This window comes from Dendropsophus ebraccatus, chromosome 5, assembly GCF_027789765.1.
Source record: "Dendropsophus ebraccatus isolate aDenEbr1 chromosome 5, aDenEbr1.pat, whole genome shotgun sequence".
Lineage (NCBI taxonomy): Eukaryota > Metazoa > Chordata > Amphibia > Anura > Hylidae > Dendropsophus > Dendropsophus ebraccatus.
This window is the reverse complement of record NC_091458.1, coordinates 146,756,020-146,782,003: the sequence shown is the minus strand read 5'-3', so window position 1 is coordinate 146,782,003 and position 25,984 is coordinate 146,756,020.

Sequence of the window (25,984 nt, the reverse complement as noted above, 5' to 3'; positions counted from 1 at the left end):
CCTGTCCCTTAGCTCCGATCTGACCCCGGTTGGCTCGCCCTTTCCTAATAATAATGCGTTTCCTTTGCAATAGGGACATATCAGCTGATTAGATTGGTCTAACCTGCTGATATTTCCCCTTTAAGGACTCCAAGCCTATTTCTCATGCTTTTTTCCTATTATTCCTATTTTTCCTATTATAATAGTAAAAAGGAGGAGAAGATCCACAGCGTCCAAAAATAGGGTTTGTTGTCTTTATTATGAGGCATATAAAAAGTTACAAAAGATAAAAACGTAGGCCTACATGTTTCGGGGAAACACACCCCCTTGATCACGGCAGTACAGATTTTCACAGAATCACAGGTATATATGCCAAACATTTAGATGCAGTGGGGAAGGGAACGCCCCGTGGGTGGGTGTGGTTACGTATGTGATTACTTGTAAGGGTTTACTTGCTGAGATAAATAACCTACCTTGTGATCTTTCCAGCTCCTGGCTCTCTCTGGATCATCACCTAGCGAAATATAGCAACTATGGTGAGTCCCTGAAAGAATATATCATCCTCATTACAGAGTTTTTATTATCACACAATTTTTTCAAGTTTGGGGACAGGTTTTACTTACAGCTAGTCGGTTGTCCTATGGGTGCCAAGTTCTCCCCGTCACTAGCAAATCTCTACATGGCACATTGGGAGGAGATCATCATGTATAATTCTTCTAACCCCTACCAGAACCACATTTTATTATATGGGAGGTACATTGATGATCTCCTCTAAATATGGACGGGGGGTCCGGACCTGGCCAGGGAGTTTGTAGACTACGTGAAAAATAATAGCCTCAACATTAAGTTTACACACCAATTTGAACCGTCACAAATTTCTTTTTTGGATATCTCTTTATGTTTCCAACATGGCAGAATTGAGACTGGTCTATATAGGAAACCGTCCGCTGGTAATGGACTGCTACATGCACGTAGTCACCATCCGTCACACGTCATTCGCAATCTCCCTATTGGTGAGTCCATTAGAGTTAGAAGGGCCTGCTCAAATGCAGGGAACATCCTTTCTCACCCACAGTTGTCCATGAACACGAAGTACGAAAGGAAAACTGGTTGACTGTTGGAGGATCCCATAAGTGCTCCATGCCCAGATGCAGATTGTGCGGTCATATCCAGAAGAGTCTCACGTTCCAGTCGGTAAGCACAGGCCAAGTTTTCAACATATCTTCTTTTCTCAACTGCAACACCTCTTATGCTGTTTATCTTGCCTGGTGCTCTGATTGCAACATACAATATGTTGGCAGCACAAAACGTAAACTAAAACAAAGGATTGCTGAACATATTGCTGATGCATCAGCCGCATCATGTTTCATCTCCCGCAAAGCCATGTCAGGGTTAACTCGACACTTTTTTGATGTCCACCAGGGGGAGTGCTGCTCTCTTCGAGTCATCCCTATAGAACGATTGTCTAAACCAAAACGAGGAGGAGATTGGGTCCGTCTCCTACGTAAGCGAGAGGCTTTTTGGATTCTCCGCTTAGAAACCAGGACACCCAAAGGTTTAAACTTTAAAACGGACCTATCATATCTATACTGATGATGATGTTTCTTTTTTCAGGAGAGAAAAAAAAAAAAAACGTGTTTTTTTTTTTTTTCATGCGTGTTTTTTTTTCCCCCCATGTTTTTCTCATCTGTCTGATATGCATTGTGCACACTAGTAGTCATGTGTTATGTACAGCATTTAGCAATTGTGTCTAATCACATACGTAACCACACCCACCCACGGGGCGTTCCCTTCCCCACTGCATCTAAATGTTTGGCATATACAGTATACCTGTGATTCTGTGAAAGTCTGTACTGCCGTGATCAAGGGGGTGTGCTTCCCCGAAACATGTAGGCCTACGTTTTTATCTTTTGTAACTTTTTTATGCCTCATAACAGGAGGCATAAGACAACAAACCCTTTTTTGGATGCTGTGGATCTTCTCCTCCTTTTTACTATATAACTTCTAATTCAAAATTAAAGAGGACCCGTAGTCAACCCAAAAAAAGTGAGATGTTCCTATAATTAAGCCCTTTCTGCACCCTGACGTACAGTTGCGTTGTGGTGCAAGTAAGAGGGTATAAAAGGGGGTCATGATGTGATTCCTCTCTATACTGGGCGGCCAGGTAAAGGTGGGGGCCACTGCTAGTAGCCGGCACTAAGCGAACCTGACAGTGGCATTTAAATGGTATTAAAATGCCTTCCCTGGTGGCCTAGTGGGAGGATGACACCCCCACGTCCCGGTGCGGTCCTTGGTTGAGTCCTTCGGCAGCCTGTAGCATTGAGTGCAGATTTTATGTATCAATGAAGTATATATGTACTGCACTGATCCATCCCAGTTTAAATCACCCCCCTTTTCCTATCTTTCTGATCCCGCACAGTAAACGTCGTAAATTAGACCACCAAAGTGCAAAATTACAGATTTTTTGTCAATTCCCATTCCAGAAAAAATTTAATAAAAGGGACCAAAAAGTCACATATATGCAAGTGAGGTATTGATAAAAACTACAGATCAGGGGGCAAAAATATTCCTCACACAGCCCTTAAGTCCAAAAGATAAAAGTGTTATAAGAGATAAAATAGACCAATTTTAAGGTTTTAATTTTTTTTTTAAGTAAAAAAAAGTATATAAATTGCCTGTCGTTGTAATCATACTGGCTTGAGGAATAAAGATAACATGTAATCTGTACCACATGGCCAAAGGCCTAACCATGAAATGCCCCCTAAAATTAATTTTTTTTTAAGTTCACCTTCAAATAAAAATCTTTTGGTTTCGCAGCATATTTTAGGGAAGAATAAGGAGTGTCATTACTAGGGATGGTCCGAACCTGCCGAGGTTCGGGTTCGTATGAACGTGGAGCGGGCGTATACAGTGGGAGGAACGCCTGGAAAACTGGGATACAGCCTATGGCTATGGCTGTATCCCAGTTTTCCAGGCGGTCCTCCCGCTGGATCCGCCCGTTCCACGGAGCGGGCAGACAGCGGGAATCATTACCGAGGGTTCGGGTTCGTACGAACCCTAACCGAACTCGGTTCGGACCATCCCTAGTCATTACAAAGTACAACTGGTTGCCCAAAACAAAAAAACATCATATGGGTCAGTAGGTGAAAAAATTAAAGCGTTATGGGTTTTAAAAAACGAGCAGGGAAAAAATGAAGTGCAAAAACTAAAATTGGCTTTGCCATGAAGCGGTAAATATGTTAAGATGCCCTGATTACACCCCTTTTTATTTTTTTCTATGCCCTCCCACTCTCAAGATATTTGGGTTCATAGATTGTCTGACAATTCAGTTAATTTAACTTAATTTTAGTAATGGAAGTGAATATCAGGTGATGGTCATGATTAGAGATGAGCAGAGCGAATTCGGCAAATCAAAATTCACTGCGAATTGGACCAGTTTCCTGCCAATTTGTTAAGGAAATTCACAAAAAAACAAAATGTCAGCCGCACATGCTGTCTGGAGCGTCCCTGGGTGGGAGAAAGGGATTAACCATAATCCCTAGCGCCGTCCAATCAGCTGCAGGCTCCTCTGTGATGTCAGCACCTCCTCCGCCCCCTCTATATAAGGAGGTTTGGTAACGGAGGTGGCCAGTCGGCTGTGTGTGGAGGAGAGAGCAGGACGGCAGCAGGCAGTTACAGCAGAGCAGGGAGAGACTAACAGAGAGATATAGGGACAGAGAGGAGAGGATAGGAGGGCTGATTGTGGGGATTATTTTTTGTAGCTGCCAACCAAGTGTCCAGTTTACCAAGTAACTGGGCGCCTATAGGAATTCACTGAGACCAGTAAAGACACAGTCCATATTATTCACTCACTAGACACTGTAAACTCCTGTAAACTCTTATTGAGTTATACGAAGTTACTGGGATCAGTGAATGGAGCGTGCGCATTACAATATCAGTGCTCGCGCTCCACTCCTACTGTGGTATACAAGTTGGGTTTCATTAGATTGGATGACTGACATTTTTAAATTGTGATTTTCCAATTTTTGACACTTTTAAAAGAGCATGCTTTAACAAATTCGCCCTTCTGTAACAGTCCCAGTACTGTAGCTACTATAGTTTGTTTTGTTGAAATTCATTAAGATTTGATTCAGGAACATTAATGAATTTGACCCAAAATTCGTGAAGCTCGCCAAATGAACAATTGCAACATTATTTTAGTCCAGGTGGACTGATTGCCCTTTGGGTGTGTCTTCAATTGAAAAGTCCATTGAATTTAGTAGTAAAGATGGTGAAAGGACGGTGAAAAATAAAAAAATAATAAATAAAAAAAGTCCCTGAATAATTTTGACATCTGCGCAAACAAATTCCGTTATAACTGGCGTCATTTTAAAAAGAAAAAGCGGGCTCTTGGTTTTTTTTCTTTCCCTAAGGCCTTGCATTCATGTAGTGAAAGGCTATGTTCACACTAAGTAAAAAATAAAAAAGAGAGAAAGGGCATCTGCTTTTTCTTTTTAAAATATCATCCGTAATTACCGAATTATAGTTGAAGTCAATTGATAGATCAATCCATAGATGGTCAGCAGTTTCCTGTCCTGCGCAGTCAGGCTGGTACAACGTGTTGTTTACCATATATTGTTTATATAACAATGTCTCTTCCTCCTTCCTCTTTTCCCAGAACCCTGTGTACCAGACAGTCAGTTTGTCCTGAGAAAGGCCTTCAGCTGATAAAGAGTCTCTGAGAAACAGTTCATAAATATGAAACACAAAACACAACTTCTTGTTGTGTCCATATATTTCTTCTATGAAGAAATATCCAACATAGAATTAGAACCATCCAGGTTAACCCTATCACAATGAAATGAGGCCCCCCAATACACATAGGGAGACATTTATGAAAGTCTGCGACGTTGCACTAAGGGGAGGCCAGACAGCTAAATGACGTCCAGGGTTTGCAGGCAGGTAAGCATTTGCTGTTTAATTTTTATACCCAGCCTGGCAGCTAATTAGTTAAATATGGCTTTAAATGCCGGGCCATAGACTGTAATTGTAATTACTTAATTGTAATTGTATCACAGTGGATTTCACTTTGAAACTGGCATCGTGAAATCCGCTGCGAATTCAGTAAGTGTGAACACAAAGTATTTTTTAGGAAAATAACATCCATTGTTTGCAATTAAAACAATGGCCATTCTTGTAATAGAAAATGTGGTCGCATTGAAGTCAATGCAAACAAAGGCCATTGTCTGTACATAACCTAGGTTACAAATGAGTAGTGTTCTGTTCGCCATATAATACCTAACACAATTCCCTCCTGCCAACCATTAGGGTCTCCTTTACATATATCCTGGTCCCCCAGTGTCTTGTATCCCTCTTGCGTAGTACAAGGCTGTCAGAAAGAATATGATAATAAAACAGGTCCTAGGTTCTTTTGAGGTCAATGTTGTCAATGAAAAACATCTGGTTATGAATGTTGGACAAGTGCACAAAGTACATATCTTTTCTATCAGTTGTGTTCAATGCAGGGGCAAAAACAGGACACCCCCCTACAACCATACGTTTTAAAGGGACGGCAGAAAGAGAAAAGTGGTATAAAAAAAAAAAGCGGTAAGATGTGTGTGTAACCGCCTATCTGTTCCAACTAAGGGCATAACAAGTAATGCATATGACTACTTTCTTTACACCCTAAGATGAATACCAAGCCCAGTCTTTTTGCCTCTGGCACTCTCTAGAGCTAACTCTTCAAGCCCTCTTCTCTATGCATAGAAATGTATGGGCAGCATGTAACCTTATTTCTCAGCAGTTAGCAGTTTTTTTTTACAATAAATAATGTATTTAGGAAGGAGACAGAGGAGGAAAGGAGTCCAATACATGAAAAAAAAAGGATTTTCCTCTAAAAGCATTTAATAAAGTGAATTTGCTGGTACCGTTTTGTTGGTTTCATCAAGCCATGTCCGGTCTAGTGCTCTGCCTGTCTCCTGGGGCCGGTAATCAATGGCGCAGTGTCAATGAGGTGAGGCCTAGAGAATTTGTGCCCTCTCTCCTTACCTTTCTTCTTTTTCGGCACGTTCCTGGGCTGGGTCTTCTTCTTCAGCGTGCTGAAGATCCATCCCAGGGGCATGCGGAAAATAAAGAAAGGCAGGGAGAGAGGCGCTGCAGACCCAGGGCACAGATGCTCTAGGCCCCACCTCATTGACTCTGCACTGCCGAAATAAAAGATGTTTTTAGCTCGAATACCGGCCCCAGGAGACAGGCAGACCCCGGGACCGGAGATGCCTTAATTAAGACAACAAAGCTGTACCGGTGGTTTGAGGGGCTGTCTGGCGGTACAGATTCACTTTGACTCGTTCTTATGTTCACTCTTGCTATTGATTTATGCCTAGTTTGTTGAAAGTATAGTGACCTTTTAAGCAAAATTCTAATAATAGTATTTTTAAAGAAATATTAGTGTTCTTTTAGAGTACATATCTTATAGCATGTTGACCTTCGAAAATATCCAAATTTAGTATATTCACACTTAGTAATATATCAGTCTTTTTTTAGGCGCTAGGAATTTCTCAGGTGTGAGTTTGGCTATACATAGTGCACACACAAATTAACTGGCACACAAAATGAAGCGCTGACCAGGTGCCAGGCAAATAGTAGCTATCAATGCGATCCATACAAATATCCTGTTGTGCCAGTTCCTCTGCAAGTAAACTGCTCGGGAAATCACAGAAGCTGAAAACTCTGAGTCCTGCCAAAGCTCCGGAATATAAAGTAACCTGGTGCTGGTACAGTGGCGGTACACAGAGACTAGAGACGTCTTGCTTGAAGAAGTGTTCTTCAAACATCGCCTTAAAGATAAGCATCGCTATTTCAGGGTCAATTTAGTTCCAACAGAATAAAAAATATCAACATAATGTTGCATAAATTTAGCTGCCTCAGACATTTATCCTCCTTTGAAATGAAGAGTCTATCTAGTTGAAAAGCAAATGTTCTATATTTAAAAAAATTGGTTTGTTCTTACTTTTTTTTCCATAAATGTTCAGTTAAACAATAAGCATGACTTCTATCGCCCGTACAGACAACCTTGTAATTCTGCAACTTTTCACTTGATTCAATTATTAACTGTAATAAAACAGGACTAGCATTGGCTAAAATGTTGTGAAATTATGCACAAGATACATAAGTGTAATAACTGTGGTGTAGTCCAATGCACCGGGCCACCGACAGACCCGCTTCCGTGACTCCTTTGTACTGGCATGTCAGGGCCTGGTGCCGCCTGCTCTTAAGCCCCCATGAGCGCCTTACCGATCTGCCCTCCTGTTTGCTTCTATTCTGCTTGACGCGTGCGTCCCTGTCTCCTAGGGTGCGCGCGCTGGGTCTCAATGATTTGAAGGGACAGTGCGTGCCTAATTGGTTAATGTGCCCTAGTGTTGGAGCCTCTGCATACTTCCTAGTGCGTGGTCCCATGATTCCTGCCCTTGATTCCTTCCCGTTATTCCTGCCTGTGGTTCCTGCCCCATTCCTGTTGTTCATGGTTCCAGTTGCCTGTGGCTCCAGGCAGTGACTGCAGTCCTGGTTCCAGCCATCAGTCCTGCTGTATTCCTGTCTGCTTACGCATCTCTAGCTGCACCTGGCCTGCCGCCACTAGCAAGCTATGCCAGGGGTTGCGACCATTAAGTCCATCCATTCCGAAGGCCCCTTAGATTCCCTGGTGTGGCTTAGTCATCGCTACCAGTGGTACAGCAGATTTGCGTCTCCAGTCATTACAATAAGGAATTACTGTTCAATAATGTTCTAGGAAATAAAGATAAAGGGCACTTCCTAGTGTAATATGTTCATATGCACTAATCCCAATGAACAAAACACACTTACCTTTTCAGGCTAGTGTTGGATAGGCACAACATTATGGAAAGCTATAAGTGAATCAATGCGGCCCACGGAGGAGCACAATGGAGGATTATGAGCTGTACAGTTGCAGGGTGTAGCTGACGCGGACCAGGTGAGCAGAATGAGAAGGATTTCCTCATTCAGTCAAGTGTAACTGACTCGTCGATGTCTCCAGTAATGTGAGCCAATAATCTCGACCAAAAGAGTTTCCACCAATGCAAGAGATTTAGTTTCAGAGGTTATAATGGGCCTTCTTCAGGCATCAGTCATGGCGGCAGAAGGGTTGTTATGACCTCCCAGCCGAAACGTTTTGCTTTTCTCTAATATTTTAAAATTCAAAGACCACTTGAATTGTTGGAAACGCACTTGTGGTCTGGATTCTTGGTTTACATTGGTACATTGGTTTCCCGGAGATATCAGTGAGTCAGTTGCCCTCAAGTGAAGGAGGATATTCTACTCATTTTTCTCACCTGGTTCAGGTCAGTTACACCCTGCAACTGTGCAATAGTATTGCTCAACCATTCACACAATACTGCAACATTGTAACAGATTATTTATTCATAATAGGATCCCATTAAAATAACATGCAAATCATGTGAAAGATAAGAAACTTTTCAGCTGGCAACAGCTTCCTGACAGACGTCATAACCTTCCAGAAACATCTTTGTAAATCTTCATGTCTTATTATTTAGTTGGAAGGATATGAAGCATATTCTGCACTACCGTCTTGCCAGATTCCTCTATATTGTCGCCAGCTGTTTTGTCAGCCAGTTGGGATTTCTGAGATGTAACAGTCGCTGTTATTTTACCATCAGGTGCTTAGCCATTTGCTATTTTAGACTGTGATACAAACATTTCAGAAATCTTGTAGGTTTCCTGTTGACTTCAGACGATCATTCCCTCAGCGCACTGATCATTTACTTTAAACAAGGAATATAATTTCCTGTAACAACAAATGTATAAATGACGACAAAGCAAATATGCCTCCTGGCTCTCCCCTTATTATTACTATAACAATTATAGCCGCGCTTGTGGGGCCCTTTTTTTTTAAACGTTACCTTGCTGATTATTCCATTGTTTCCAATGGAGCTACGTCATAAAGGGGAGAGGATATGGCCACACTGGGGGGGGGGGGGCAGTTTCAGGTGCATAGAGCCAGGCCAGTGCACGGCAAACGGATGTCTCCGAGCGTAGAAACCGGGGGGGGGTTGGCCTTTTTAAAAAAAAAAGACTGCGCCACCGGGTTCAACGTGCCAGTGCTAAAGTTAAGCAAATAGAGGGAAAATACCAGCCAATGCCATGTATAGTAGTCAAATATTCCTCATCGAGGAAAAGCCTATTAAAAAGTATCATATCCAACAGATTCAATGCTACTTGCTACTATGTAATAATAGTTTGACAAAGTGCCAATATGTATAAGGTAAACAACAGACCACAAATGAATTTAAAGATTTAAAGAATAAGTAGTAAACAACAAATATGGCAAACTTGAGATAGGTGATACCAATAATGGCCGCCTGGTCCCCATTACTATGTATAAAATACTGAGCCCAGCCCGCATGTGATTGCATGCTCTTGTGCCTTAGGGCCCTTTCACATGGCCAATGTAGTGCCTGAAACGCAAAGCCACTGGTTGGCAGACTCTTTCCTAGGCTTGACGAATTGCTTTTATATGGGACAGGTATTGGCTGTGAGAGTTCCTACCTGCCTATAATCGGCTCATGTAAAAGGACCCTTACGGAAGTTACGACACAGACACCAGCCCCACAATGCTTACTGCTATTTTCCACTGTAAAACAACTGTGTGTATCGATTTTATTAGAGTATACATGTATAAACCCTGCACAACCTGCATAGAGACATCCTCCTGATGAAGCTAGGGAGAAACTTACATCGGTCTCCTGGTCAATAATGCATATGATGTAACAATGTTATATATTATGTCAACTAGATTGGCATCAGGTACATTCACTTTAAGTTTTGCATCTTAATAGAACGGCATCGGCGCGAAGAAGCCGGTGCAGCAGTTTTTTTTTTGACCCGCCGTCCAGTTCCCATGCACAGCGCCAGCGCACTGGTAATCAATGGAGCCACGTCACAGATGGGCAGGAGTTTCCCCCCAATGGGGGCGGGCTGTCCCAACCAATGCACCATGTGCGGAAACCGGACCGTGGTTCCAAAAAAAAGAACCACGGCACTAGCTTCCCTGCACCTGTACCGTTCTATTGATGTGCAAAACTTAAAGTGAATGTACCTGATAAATATATTAAATGCAACTTTAATGTTTTCATGCAACTTTAATGTTTAATTTACAGTGTGATAAGAAATAATTTATGATGCTTAACATAAAACTGAATAAATGCTACACACTAAGGTGTGTACTAAGCGTTATAGCCAGGTTAGATAAAAAGCATTGTATACATTACAGCCATTGTCCCATTGAAATCAATGGGATTGTATAATTTCATTACCAATGGTCGTTCAAAGAATGACCGTTGTTAATTAAATTAGTAAATTGTGTAAATATAGCCTACAGATAATTAAAGACTATAGGTATTTTATTCCAACTTGCAGTACAGCCTGTTCATATAGATCCTTACCTTTTAGCATGCTGCCAGATCGGATCCATGTAACAAGCTGTATTTTCCTTTAGAGAATACTTCAATGTTATTACTTTACCAAAATGCACAGATGATATAGTTTGTTTTGTAGAGCGATAAATTATTTTTCTGTTTACTAAATAAAAGGAATGTTATAATAAAATCCATAAAATAAAAGGCTGCTACTTGTTAGTGGCCAAATAATGCTGGATGATTACTATCGGGAGACTATAACATAAGGTAGCTTAACTCCTTAAAGACAGAGCCTATTTCCATTTTTGCGCTTTTGTTCTTTCTTTCATATGCTTAAAAGGCCATAGTGCTTGTATTTTTTCACCTAGAGACCCACATGAGCCCTTATTTTTTGCGACACTAATTGTACTTTGCAATGACAGGCTGAATTTTTGAATAAAGTACACTGCGAAACCGGAAAAAATTATATGTGGGGTAAAATTGAAAATAAAGGCCTCGGCATCCCCCCGCCGGTCTGTCATGTAAAACATACAAAGTGAGGTACCTAGTGGTACATGATAGTAAGTCCTTCCCATTCATGTCTTTTTAAATGTGCCCAGTGCCTTGGTTAGGATAAAACATTTTCTTTTAATCTGCAGCAGCTGAGTCAATGTGGTGTGGCACTGTTTAGACAAGAGATAAATAGGAGAGATCCTAGGGTGTTCCTAATGACAAGGACGGTGAGGATGAAGAAAAAGAGGCATTGAAGGCCTAGGGCACGGACACCATAGGCCACACCTCATTGACTCGGCTGCTGCAGATTAAAAGATTATTTTTTACCCTAACCAAGGCACAAGGCACCAGGCGCAATTAACTTACTCTCATCAGACAGACAGTACCAGCGGTTTGGGGGGCTGGGTTGGTGGATACAGTATTGCTTTAATATTACTGTAGTATAAATACTATATAACAATCTATATAAATATAGATTATTATTATTATTACTTATAATCGATCTTGTGGTTGTCTTGTCGTCGCTATTGCAAACGACCGAACGACATCTTATTCAATGCAAACGATTTGATTAAACAATCAACGATTTCTCGTTCGGTGGTTAATCGTTAACTGCTATTCAAATGAACAATTATAGTTTAGATTCAAACGATTTAACGATAATTTAAACGATAATCATGCCATGGAATAGGACCCTTAGCCTTAGGTCTGCCAGATCAGCCACCGTAGATGAGACACTGGAGGCCTCCGGCTGTCATAGCAACCGTCTGGGCTGTCTAATCACTCAGCACATCCATAAGGGTGAACAGAGGGAGAAGTTTCCCTCTGTTCTGCCTTATAGATGCTGTGATTGCACTGATCTCAGCATCTATAGGGTTAACTGCTGCAATCTGAGCTCGGTTCGGGTTTTGGCAGTTGTGACAGGTGCCACGATATTACTGACAACTAGACATGAGCGAATTGGCCGAGGTTGTGGTTCTTATGAACCTGAACTCTCGGCTTCTGATTCCTGCTGTCTGCCCGATCCGTGGAGAGGGTGGATACAGCCTGAGGACTGCCTGGAAAACTGGATACAGCCTACGGCTATGGCTGTATCCCAGCTCATCTCTACTGACAACCAGGACCCGCCACAGATTTTATTTGAGGACATAACTGAATGCACTAATGCTGCGTCTACACGGAACGATTATCGTGCGAATTTGCACGATAACGGTCGAATTTGAACGATAATCGCACGTGTAAACGCAGCGAACGATCAAACGACGAACGAGAAATCGTTTATTTTGATTTTTTAACATGTTCTCAAATCGTTGTTGATCGTTCGCAAAAAATTCGGAGATCGTTCCGTGTAAACAGTCGTCGCGAAAGTCCGGCCGCCCACAGCCCAGCCCCCCGCCCGCAGCCCGGCCCCCCGCTCATCCGCAGCCCGGCCACACATCCTACATCCCCCCTGCGCTGGCTCAATCGCCACCCCCGCCGGCCGATCAGCACCCCCGCTGCCCGATCGCCACCCCGCCCCCCGATCGCCACTCCCGCCGCTGGCCTGGCCACAAGCATACCTTACCTGCTCGGCGTAGCGGGTGTTCGAAATTCCCGGCTCCCCTCTTCAGTGCATTGATTGGCTGAAGAGGGGAGCCGGGAATTTCAAACAGCTCCTCTTCAGCCATTCAGTGCTGCCAAGCATTGATTGGCTGAAGAGGGGAGCCGGGAATTTCAAACAAGTCCTCTTCAGCCAATCAGTGGCTGAAGAGAAGCTGTTTGAAATTCCCGGCTCCCCTCTTCAGCCAATCAATGCACTGAAGAGGGGAGCCGGGAATTTCGAACATCCGCTACGCCGAGCAGGTAAGGTATGCTCGTGGCCGGAGCGGCGGGGCTATCGGAGCAACGGGGGTGACGATTGGAGCGGTGGGGGTGGCGATCGAAGCGGCGGGGTGGCGATCCGGCCGGAGGGGTTGGCGATCGAGCCGGCAGGGGGGGGGGCTGTAGGATGCGTGGCCGGGCTGCGGATGAGCAGGGGGCGGGCGGGGGGCCGGGCTGCGGGCGGGCGAACTTAAAACGATCGCAAAACGATTTTTCCGTACGATATATCGTACCTTCTAAACGCTAATCATTATGTAAAAAAGAACGTTACTCCGACATCGTTAACCGTACGATCGGGCGAATAATCGTTTCGTGTAAACGTAGCATAAGTGGGGACACACTGAAAAAATGGACATACAGTTTCGTCCTTTGGGCCACCCAATAAGCAAAATTGTACATACTGCCAAAGTCAAAGACTGTGCTCATGTGTTAAAAAATTTTCTCACAGTTGCTGGTTCAAAGATCATATTTTGCAAAATCCTTGCATGTAATCCTAGACTTAGTTGTTGTTTCACATTGATATGTGTCCAACTAAATCTTCTGTGATTCATTTAATAAGACTTGGTAACGTGTCTCAGTTTCCTTTTCTGTTGTCTCATTAATTTAAAAAAAAGGCGCTAAGAAGAAACCACTGCAGGTGGTTTTCTTAAAGAACACGGAGTGACTTCTTTTGCTGGTGGTTGAGCAAAAAACATGAATCTACGAACAAGCAATCCTATTAGGAGAGAAGAACAGAAAAGATTCTGGAAAGGCGCCAGCGCTGACTCTAGAGAAATCACAAAAGCCGAGAAACGTGAAATAGACACAGTAAATAAACACTGGCTGTAGCCACCATGCTTGGGGTTGAATAACTAATCTCTGAAATATGACAGTATTAAAGAGTGCCGGAGCTGAAGTTCCTTCGCTATCTATTAAAGTAGCATTAAATAGTATACATAATAAACTGATTTACAGATCAGCGAGGGTTGTTCAGTCCAACAGTAGATCTTCGTGAATACCAACACGAGCGAAAACAAAACAACAAAGATTTTACTTTAGCTTATAAGTTATACAGTGTGTAGTCTCCAAGGCTAAGGCAATGTAATGTTTGATGGGCCGTATTGTGTAAGGTCGTTCCAAGTCCTCAAACTGCCATTTAATTCATTTATTTCCCAACAATTATTATGGTTGATTCAGTAATAACAGCTGAGAGAAGAACTACGAGCCCTATTACATGGGCCGATAATTGTGCGGAAATCGTTTTATCGTTTAAACTGTGACTGTCTTTAATTTTTATTTTTTTTTACAGAAATCAATAATAGAGGCGATTTTAAGAAACTTTGTATTAGGGTGTTTATTAGCCGAAAAATGCATTTTTATCATGAAAAAGCAGTTTGAAGCTCTCCCCCCTGTCTTCATTGTTCTCTATGGAGAGGGGTGGGGTTAAGGGAGATGAGGCACCAAAACAGGACAAAAAGAGTTCATTTACAGCTACATCACCGGGCTATCTCCTCTGAAGTCAGCACTGACCTCTCTGACCTTTGAATATGGCACAGGTTCACCCAGGTTCCACTGTGTAATCCTTTGTTCTCTGCTGGCGACTAATCTCCCTCCTCCCCCCTCCCCTCTCTATAGAACAGACAGGGCTCGACTGATGTAAAAGAGTGGAGATTTCCTGATAATGAGCAGTGAATGAGAGTTGGGGGGGGGACCTGGAGAAAGGCTTTTTGAATGCAGATAATGGCATATTTGCCTAATAAACCCAATTACAAAGTTTTTAAAATCGCCTGGACTATTGATTTCTGAAAGAAAAAATAAACATAAAACGACAGTGACACTTTAATCGTTCGCTAATCATTCAATGATGTCATTCCAAATTGTTCCTTCTTTTGCTGGAATCCAATGGAGTAAACAGTCGTAGTAACAATCAATAACAATTGTATCTAATAACTATCGCTCGGTGTAATATGTTGAACGATTTCAGGTTATCAATAAACAACCTAGTTTGCAATCGTTTATTGTTAATCGTTAAAAATCGATTTGTCTGATAGGACCCTAAGACTCTAAAGAAATTAGTTTTAGAATGAAGGATGTTGAAGTAAATCCCAGCCCAACCTTCAGCTTTATCTCTTGGCGCTTTTAACCCTTAGGCTACTTTCACACAACATTTTTTGTTATGTCCGTCATTTTGAGACATCGCTGTTTGACCGTCGCTGTTTATTATTCTAGTTTAGGTGGACTGATTGGTCTTTGGATGTGTCCTTAATTTAACCCCTTAAAGACGCATGACGGGTATACTCCTCATGCGGCCGTTAAGGGGGGATCAGAGAGGGCTCCCGGTGTGAGCCCTCTCTGCAGCCCGCGGTCCCCGGCTGCTGTGTGTAGCCAGGGACCGCAGGTATTAGCCGCCTCGGCCGATCGCTGCGGCTGGCTAATTAACTATTCAAATGCAGCTGTCAAAGCTGACAGCTGCATTTGAATAGTAACTGTGCCCCCTCTCCCTGGTGTCTAGTGGGGGATCTCCCCCCCCCGTGATGCGACCGCTGAGGGGAGATCCGTTGTAATGAGCCGGCCGGGGCTCAGCGTCGTCAGTGCTGTGTATATAGAAGTCCCCCAGGGAGATCAGTGCTGTGTATATAGAAGTCCCCCAGGGAGATCAGTGCTATGTATATAGAAGTCCCCCAGGGAGATCAGTGCTGTGTATATAGAAGTCCCCCAGGGGGCTTCTAATTACTGTTAGTGAAAAAAAGTGTTTTTATTAATTAAAAAAAAGCCCCCTCCCCTAATAAAAGTTTGAATCACCCGCCTTTTCCAATTTTATAATTAAAAATAAATAAATAAATAAACATATTTGTTATCATCGCTTGCGTAATCGCCCGAACTATTAAATGGTTACATTCCTGATCTCGCACGGTAAACAGCGTTAGCGCAAAACCCTGCCAAAGTGAAAAATTGCGCATTTTTGTTTACATTAAATTCAGAAAAAAAAGTAACAAAAAGTGATCAAAAAGTCGCATATACGCAAACAAGGTACCAAAAGAAAGAACAGATCGTGGTGCAAAAATGTCACCTCACACAGGCCCATAGACCGAACAATAAAAGCGTTATAAGGATGGGAATAGAGCGATTTTAAGCACATTTATTTTACTTTAAAAGGGTTGAATTTTTTAAAAGCCATCAAATAATATAAACGTTATACAAGTTACATATCGTTGTAATCGTACTGACTTGAGGAACATAGATAACATGTCAGTTTTACCATTGTGCAAATGGTGTAAATACAAAACCCCTCAAAATAAAAGGAATTGCACCTTTTTTTCAAATTTCACTGCACATATAATTTGTTTCTGTTTTTTTCAGCATATTTTATAGAAAAATTAAGTCTGTATTTGCAAAGTATCATTGGTGTCGCAAAAATTTAGGGCTCATGTGGGTCTGTAGGGGGAAATATGCAAGCGCAGTGGCCTTTTAAACATGGCTCCGTCCTTAAAGGGTTAAAGAGAACCTGTCACCCCCCGTGTCGGGGTGACAGGCTCCCGACCCCCCGCTACAGCCCCCTATACTCACCTGATCCCACCGGGTCCCGCTTCTGGATCCAGTCGGGTCACGGAGATCTCAGCCGCTGCAGCGCGCACGCTGAGAGATGAGTCCAACGCTCATAGAGAATGACAGGAGAGTCCAGTGCTCCGTCATTCTCTATGAGCGTTGGACTCATCTCTCAGCGCGCGCGCCAGCTGCAGCGGCTGAGATCTCCGTGACCTGACCGGATTCAGAAGCGGGACCCGGCGGGATCAGGTGAGTATAGGGGGCTGTAGCGGGGGGTCGGGAGCCTTTCATCCCGGCACGGGGGGTGACAGGTTCCCTTTAAAAGTCCATCAAATTAAATAGTTAAAACAGTGAAAGGATGGTGAAAAAAGAAAAACTATGTGTGATCAACTAATAAAATAACGTCCGCTGTTTGCAAAAGACGTCTGAAAATAATTGCCACTATCATTATTTGACGTCCTTCATTTTATACACTGTGTGCATTGGACATTAGTGATTACTTTAACTTCAACGCACTGAATTCATGTAATTTACATTGCGGCAATAACTGCAGTACCAGCCGAGACGATCTTTTCAGAGACCGGCCGTCACGGAACGTCCGGTCTCATACATTATGTGAACATGACCTAAAATTCATTTAAACTCTTTCAGTTTTCACCTTTAATTTTATATTCATAAAATGCATGACGAGACGGGGGGAAAATGAGTTGTTACAATTACAACGATATCCAATTTATATAGGTTTTATTTTATTTTCCAGGAAAAAAAACTATTTAAAACACTTTCCAAACAATGAATAGGCCTAAAAGTGTCCTATTCAGACCCTTCTCCCCTTTTATTTTCCACCTATGGAGCCATATGAGGGCTCTTTTTTTGTGCCATGGTCTGTACTTTACATGGCTACCACTTCAGTCTCAACTTGAATTTTTTATTGTTTTTTTATAAATTTTTCAAATTTTTTGTGCAACAATTCACAGTTTTGCATTTGGATTTTTTCATCTATGCCATTTACCATATGCAATTAATAATGTTATATCCTAATAGTTCAGGTAATTAAACATGTGGAGATATCACATTTGTTAATTTGATTATTTATTTACACTAGGGGATTTTTATGAGCTATACCATGATTGCTCATAGAGATCAATGCAGCCCATATGTACTACATTGATCAATCTTACTTACGCTCAATTGCTTCAGGCTGCTAAAGACAGCCTGAAGTAATCACAGAGCTGTGGACAGCTCCACGAACCAGAAGAGAACCCAAGCAGTGAGTATAACAGATTGGCCTACCGCAATCGCAACGTAGTAAGCCAATTCCCCCCCCCCCCCAGACCACCAGGGATGGTTTTACACGCTGTGAGCCCTCTTTGTACTCCTTTAGGATCCCCATGATGTACCAGGTCCAACCCATACACATCAAATGTGTGATTTATGATATTAGACAGAGAAAAGTTAAACCTTTTACCCTGCTGGCCTTATTCATACCAGAATACTAGAAATCTCAAGTCTTCCCATATCTTTCGGCTGCTGTATGTATGGCTGTGGTGTATTCTTTCTAGTCTGGCACAGTGCTCTCTGCTGCCACCTCTGTCCATGTCAGGAACTGTCCAGATCAGCAGCAAATTTCCATAGAAAACCTCTCCTGCTCTGAGCAGTTCCTATCTCAGACAGAGATGTCAGCAGAGAGCACTGTGTCAGGCTGGAAAGAACACACCACTTCCTGCAGGACATACAACAGCTAATAAGTATGGGAAGACTTGAGATTTTTAAACATAAATAAATTACAAATCTATATAACTTTCTGAAACCAGATGGTTTGAAAGAAAAAGATTTTCACTGGATAACCCCTTGAATCCCTTTCCCCTGGCAAACATTTTGGGCCTTAATGGCCAAATAATTTTTCCATTTTCCATGGTCACCTCCCAAGCATGTAACTTATTTTCCAAATTGACATATGAGGGCTTTATTTTATTGGTTCCCTTTTGGAATATGTATGTCTTTTTAATTGTTTTGGGGGTTTTTGGAAGGCGGAGTAATAAAATAGAGAATCCTAGAGTTTTCTTGTTGTCTGTTTCAGTGTGTTCACTAAGCAGGATAAATAATCCAAAAAATTGTATTGTTCAAGCCACTACGGGTGAGACGATACCTAATATGTGTATTTATTTATTTATTTGTGTTTTATGCAGCAAAAAAGAATGTAAAGCTCTAATTTTAAAACTTTTCCCATTCACACCGCTGACTTTATCAAGAGGCTCCAGACTAAAGGATCTACGTCAGCTCTGCAGGGCTGTGTCAGTACAGTAGCGTAAACATAGATTAGCTTCACACTTAACGGAATCGCAGCAGATTTCTTCTGTGATTCCCCTCCTGTCAGTTTCAATAGGCTTAAATACTCGCAGTGGAATTGTAAGCATATTGTAAGCGTATTGTAAAAGTATGTAGGCTGGAACCCTCCCAACCCCCCCAGGGTCCGGTGCACACATTACCCAGTCTGTACTCCAGCTTGTTCTGTTGCTCCCGGCATCTGGACGTCCCGCTCAGCCAATCAGCGGCTGTGGTGGGACATCGCACTTATTGACTCAGTTGGACGTCCAGACACCAGGAGCAACAGAACAAGTCAGAGCCACAAAACAAACTGTGTGGTTAAGGGGGCTGCTGCTTACATACATAATTCCCTTATGTGTGAACCCACCCTTAAAGTGTCACCGTTGTTATAACTTTCAAAATCTAAATCAACAGTAGATGCGATATCAAGCAAGTTTGCCGTTTACATTCATAATTTTTTTATTATCATTATCATGGAAAACATGGCACTTCCTGTTTTCTGACTTTTTTTTTCTGAAAAAACAGGAAACAGTCAGAAATCAGGAAGTTTTGTGTATCCCAGGTCATCTGAGATGGACACATTGAGCCGTGACTCTCTGAACTGGCCTGAATTCCTGTGTTTAGTCTGTTTTTTAAACCAGCACAAGTCTAAAAAGCTTCAAGAGGCTGGACCTGGATTTCTGGTAAGTTCAGCTTTGTTTTACAGCATGATAACAGCAAAAAAATAAGGAATGTAAATTGCAAAGTTGCTTCATTTCACATCTACTGTTGATTTAGATTTTGAAAGTTATAACAACAGTGACACTTTAAACAGTTTCGGGCTCCCGACATCATATTAAGTCATGATGCCGGGAGCTCCAAGGTCCGGTCTGCAGAATACTCTCCGCGCATGGACAGTATTTTGTGGCCATGTGAATGCCTCCTAAGTGTTCAATTCCCCTTCAGCATCGCCATAGGGAATATCAAGCATGCACTGACCAGCTTGATCCCCGTGTTTTTTCTTTATCCTTATAAAGCTCCTGTGCATCTCGCTGAATTCCTTTCACATTTCCTTGAGCTCAAGGGCTCTCCGCGACTTTACCTGTGGATGATTACTTTTGCATCATCAAACGAAGGAGCAGAAAATCCCAGAGAACTGGCAGTGAGGATATTGATACTGATCAACTAAGTGCAATTTTGAAGATATGTAGAATAAAAAAATGACAATTTTTATTACATACTCTGATGTAATGTATATTGCCGAACGTAATAAAATAACAATCTATATTTAAATGAGAAATAAACTGACAAATAGTCACAAACCATACAGTGTTTCTCCGAGATAATCTTATAATTTGAGCGAGCTTTATGATATCAAACCGAAGTCTATTAGAAAAGGTTTCCCCTAATTATAAATGTATTAGAACTTATAATCCAAGTCTTCGATGTCCTTCAGCCGAGCAACGTGGAGAGCTACTTATGCAGAGAGAAGATAACACGACGGACAGAAAAACGCTGAGCTGACGTTATAACAAAAAAGAGAGACGGTCCTTGTAGTTTTATTATTAAAACCATTATAGGCAAGAAGACAAAGTGACAAAAGTAAAGTAGTGTTCCGATATCACTGCGGTCTCTACGGCGCCTGAGTGGAAAATTACATGTACCAAGGATTCATCAAACTAAGTATAGCCTAGCAAATGGAAGCTAAAGACAAAATAGTGCTGGGGAATATATCTATACCGCAAAAGGTGGCTTATTAGGTATCATAAAAGTAATTTCACAGCTTCAATGAAATTCTTATGATATGTGACTAAGTAGCCAAATTATAGAACTGCCATCCGCTAAAAGAAATGTAACATACAGGATCTGTCAAAGGGTGCGCGCAGCAAAAAAAAGACATAAAGCAGTTGTAGCTAATCTGTGAGCTAAATACATCACTAAAACCTGCACATGTGCTAGTCTGTGTGTATATATATATACATATATATATATATATATATATATATATATATATATATATATATATATATATATATATATATATATATTGTAGGGATCTTCCCGGGGGATGGTGTGTTTGGACACAGTTCACAGCAGACTTGGACTTGTAAAATAACAGCTTGGCGTTTATTTGCAGCATAAACAGTCCATAACAGAAATATATAGCAACACTGTGCTTTAAGAACAAAACAAAAAGGTCTTGCCCGTCTGGGCGCTAACTAACAACGCAGGTTACCTCTCTGGCACTTCAGTGGTCAGTATTGCGGGGTGTGAACAGGCCCCAGCAGCGGCTGTCTTCCCAGCTCTCTCCAAACAGCATGCAGGCTGTTCACTCCTGTCTGAGAGCCAGGACCTGTACACTGAGCCCACCTTTTGCCTTCTCAGGCTGATTGGGATCAGAGCTCACCTGATCCCAAAACCCACACTGGATCGAGGGGGAGGAAATGGCAAGTCCCACTACCAAAACCTACCTGCCATTCCATGTAAGTCCAGTCCACATATGTCCCGTCTCATGGCATCTCCAGCACTGGATAGGGCCTGGTCTCCTTGGCAGGGAGTCCTTTTTAGGGCCACTTAGCCACCGGGGACCACCACCAGTCTTTTGCCCCTGAGACACCTCCTGAGCGCTCTTCCCTCTATCAGCACCCCTCCACACTCCCCCAATAGATGGAAGTCTCTTACCAGCTGAAGGCACAGGTCTGGCACTCCGGGGAGGTGACGGTGCTGCAGGAACATCACGGAGGTAGTCCTCGGTCGCCTGGAACCTCTCCACAAGGCTAACAAGTTCGTCGGCACTCTTAGGGTCGCCTTGTCCCACCAAGCGTTGCAGATCAGCAGGAAGTGCGCGGAGGTAGCGATCCATCACGACCCTCTCTAGGATCTGGGCAGGAGTAGAGGTGTCTGGCTCCAACCACTTTCTTGCCAGATGAATCAGATCATACATCTGGGACCTCTCTGACTTGTCCAGACTGTAGCTCCAGTTGCGGACTCTCCGGGCACGGACAGCAGCAGTAACTCCTAGTCGGGCGAGTATCTCTGCTCTTAGCCGAGCATAGTCCTTGACCTCTTGCTCACTGAGGTCATAGTAGGCCTTTTGAGGTTCGCCTGTTAAATAGGGAGCAATGACCTCTGCCCACTCAGTGGAGGGTAACTTTTCTCGCTCAGCCACACGCTCAAAAACAGTTAAATAGGCCTCAACATCGTCATCAGCATGGCCGGCGTTAGGGGGGGGCAAGCAGGGCAAATGCCCAGGGCCCCCATCCCCCAGGGGCCCCCTACCGCAGTTCCTGTGGAGAGGAGAGCACAGACAGCGTCCTCCAGCGTCTGTGAATGATCCCTGGCTGCTGCTATCAGGGGTCACGCAGAGGCTGCAGGACGCTGGGCTCCGTGTCTGCTCCCCCTCCCCCTCCCTCTCCCTCCAGCTCCTCTCACTGCACGTGACTTCCTCCTCTGGTGTGGAGCTGTCGGGACGATGGAGGAGAGGGCTGCCGGGGGAGGGTGACAGCCTGCTGCTAAGGAACATGAGGGGGATGCACCACTACACCCAGCATGCTAGAGGGAGTAAGTATTCTGTATATGTAGTGTGTAATGTGTATGAATGTAGGTGTATAATGGATGAATGCAGTGTGTGTTACATGTCCTGTGTATAGTGTGTGGACTGGATGGTTTGTATCTGTATAATGTGTTTTCATGGGTGTGTGAGTGTGTGTGTGTGTATATATATATATATATATATATATATATATATATATATATATATATATATATAGGTGTGTGGGTATAAGCACTGCTGACTCCAAGTGTTGAGGTGAATATACTGTATATAGGAGCTGCAGCCATTCTCCGGCCTCATCAGTCCTATGTAATTGCTGCAGCTCCTATGTATAGTGTATGATGACATCACTAAGGCAATACGGTGTATTTTATTGAGAAAAAAATAAAGTGGTATTCAGTCCTTAGGTGGTGGTCACTCTATGGTTGTACTATTGGTCTGTATATAGTGTGTATATAGAGTCATTATGTGGCGGTCACTCTATGGCGGTAATATTGGTCTGTATATAGTGTCATTATGCAGTGGTCACTCTTTGGCATTAATATTGGTCTGTATATAGCGTATATATATATACACTCATTACTGCCATAGATTGACTACCACATAATGACACTATATACAGACCAATATTACCGCCATACAGTGACCACCACATAATGACTCTATATACACTATATACAGACCAATAGTACAACCATAGAGTGATCGCCACATAATGTTGGTCTGTATATAGTGTGTATATAGAGCCATTATACAGGGGTCAGCCTATTTCAATAATATTGGTCTGTATATAGAGTCATTATGCAGTGGTCAATCTATGGCGGTAATATTGGTCTGTATATAGTGTGTATATAGAGTTATTATGTGGTGGTCAGTCTATGCCGGTAATATTGGTCTGTATATAGCGTATATATAGAGTTATTACTGCCATAGATTGACTGCTACATAATGACTCTATATATACACTATATACAGACCAATAGTACAGCCATAGGGTGACAGCCACATAATATTGGTCTGTATACAGTGTATATAGAGTCATTTATTATACAGTGGTCAGTCTATAGCGGTAATATTGGTCTGTATATAGTGTATATAGAGTCATTATGGGGCGGTCACTTTATGGTGGTAATATTGGCCTATATATAGTATGTTTTCTTCAATAACGGTATGGAGGTAATATTTGGTCCTGATTATAGTGATTTTTTTTTATTAATTTTTTTAAAGCAATTCATATAAATAGTTCTTGTGTTTACACCACTAGCGGCAGTCCTGACATGTAACGGCAGTCCTGACATGTAGGGACAGTCCTGGCATTTAGCGGCTGTCCTGGCATGTAGCGGCAGTCCTGGCATGTAGCGGCAGTCCTGGCATGTAGCGGCAGTCCTGGCATGTAGCGGCAGTCCTGGCATGTAGCGGCAGTCCTGGCATGTAGCGGCAGTCCCAGAATGTAGCGGCAGTCCCAGAATGTAGCGGCAGTCCCAGAATGTAGCGGCAGTCCTGACATGTAGGGGCAGTCCCAGAATGTAGCGGCAGTCCTGACATGTAGGGGCAGTCCTGGCATGTAGCGGCAGTCCTGGCATTTAGCTGCAGTCCTGGCATTTAGCGGCAGTCCTGGCATTTAGCGGCAGTCCTGGCATTTAGCGGCAGTCCTGGCATGTAGCGGCAGTCCCAGAATGTAGCGGCGGTCCTGACATGTAGGGGCAGTCCCGACATGTAGGGGCAGTCCCAACATGTAGGGGCGGTCCCGACATGTAGGAGCAGTCCCAAAATGTAGCGGCGGTCCCGGCATGTAGCGGCAGTCCTGACATGTAGCGGCAGTCCCGGCATATAACCTTCTGAACTGAGTAAGGGCCCTAATACATGGAGCGAAAATTGTCCGAATCAGGATGCTATCGCTCTGTGAGGACACTGGGGAACATGATCAGGTAGTATAAATCACAGACACGGCCTGAGGACACCGGGGAACGTGATCAGGTAGTATATATCTTTATTGTTTACTATATACAGCAAGGATTGCACACACATCACTAATGATATACTGTATATATATACACATAGGGGGAGATTTATCAAACATGGTGTAAAGTGAAACTGGCACAGTTGCCCCTAGCAACCAATCAGATTCCACCTTTCATCACTCAGATTCTAAGTAGGTGGAATCTGATTGGTTGCTAGGGGCAACTGAGCCAGTTCTTCTTTACACCAGTTTGATAAATCTCCTCCATAGCTTTTGCTGTAGTAGGCTCTCTAAGCGAGCTCCATTCTACCAGATTGGCGCTCACTTCTGCAGAATATCAGGCCGTGTAATACGGCCTTAAAAGTGGCCGTACGCTTCCAATAACTGCTGGCTGAACAATCCTTCAGCTGACAATTATCTCTCCCATCTGGTCCCGTCCTCCCCATACACAGAAATTTGGCACATCTGAGTGTTCCTGTGTTCTCTATGAGAGGGGAAAGCCATAGCCATACAGATCTGATGGCGGCTTATCTCTCTTAGAACAAAGAGGTTGGGCATTGATTTTCCATCAAGCTCGACCCCCTATGTCCACTGATATCATCTGTCAGAGGACTGTCCAGAGAGCCCCATACACCTTACACTGATGGCCGAACCCACCACGAGCAACAGGTACCACCAACAAAAGAGTAAAATGTATGGGGACCTTAAATTGTTGCTAAAATATTTCAGCATTTGGGGCCCCACCTTTAACTTTGCCCAGGGCCACATCTAGTCTAAAACCGGCCCTGGTCATCAGCAGTCATCTTTTGCAGCGCACGCTGCACAGCTCTTCTCACAGACAAAGTCTCTGGTGCGGCTGCTGCCACCAGCTGGGGATTAGCACCTGCAGACGCCTCTTGCTTTGCTATCAGGTGCTCAATAAGTCTCTGTTGTTGAGCCATTGCTTGTTCGTGGCGCAGATTAGCATCTGCCAGAGCCTGTTCATGGCGCAGATTAGCATCTGCCTGAGCCTGTTGTTGCTGCCGATTAGCCTGCTCATGGCGCAGGTTAGCGTCTGTCAGAGCTTGTTGCTGTTGCAGACTCACTTGCATTAACTGCTTCATCATCTCCTCCATGTTGCTTGTCTGTTTTTGGAGTGAAGCAGCAGCCTTCACCCAGGACATAAGCAGCTGTAGCCAAGTTGATGCACACCGTTGCCCCTAGCAACCGTTTTTGCCCGCTCCGCAGCACCAATTGTAGGGATCTTCCCGGGGGATGGTGTGTTTGGACACAGTTCACAGCAGACTTGGACTTGTAAAATAACAGCTTGGCGTTTATTTGCAGCATAAACAGTCCATAACAGAAATATATAGCAACACTGTGCTTTAAGAACAAAACAAAAAGGTCTTGCCCGTCTGGGCGCTAACTAACAACGCAGGTTACCTCTCTGGCACTTCAGTGGTCAGTATTGCGGGGTGTGAACAGGCCCCAGCAGCGGCTGTCTTCCCAGCTCTCTCCAAACAGCATGCAGGCTGTTCACTCCTGGCTGAGAGCAAGGACCTGTACACTGAGCCCACCTTTTGCCTTCTCAGGCTGATTGGGATCAGAGCTCACCTGATCCCAAAACCCACACTGGATCGAGGGGGAGGGAATGGCAAGTCCCACTACCAAAACCTACCTGCCATTCCATGTAAGTCCAGGCCCGGCAATAATAAATAATAGCTCAGCAGCATAACACTGCTGAGCACAGATGCCTCCTGGACTCACCATCTCACACTATGTATCAACCTGGGTGACAGGCCCGGATTGGTAATCTGGCCGGTCGGGCAAATGCCCGCTGGGCTGTTTAGATTACCAATCAGTGGGCCGCCTGCCCCTCCGCACATTATCACCGGCCCTTTG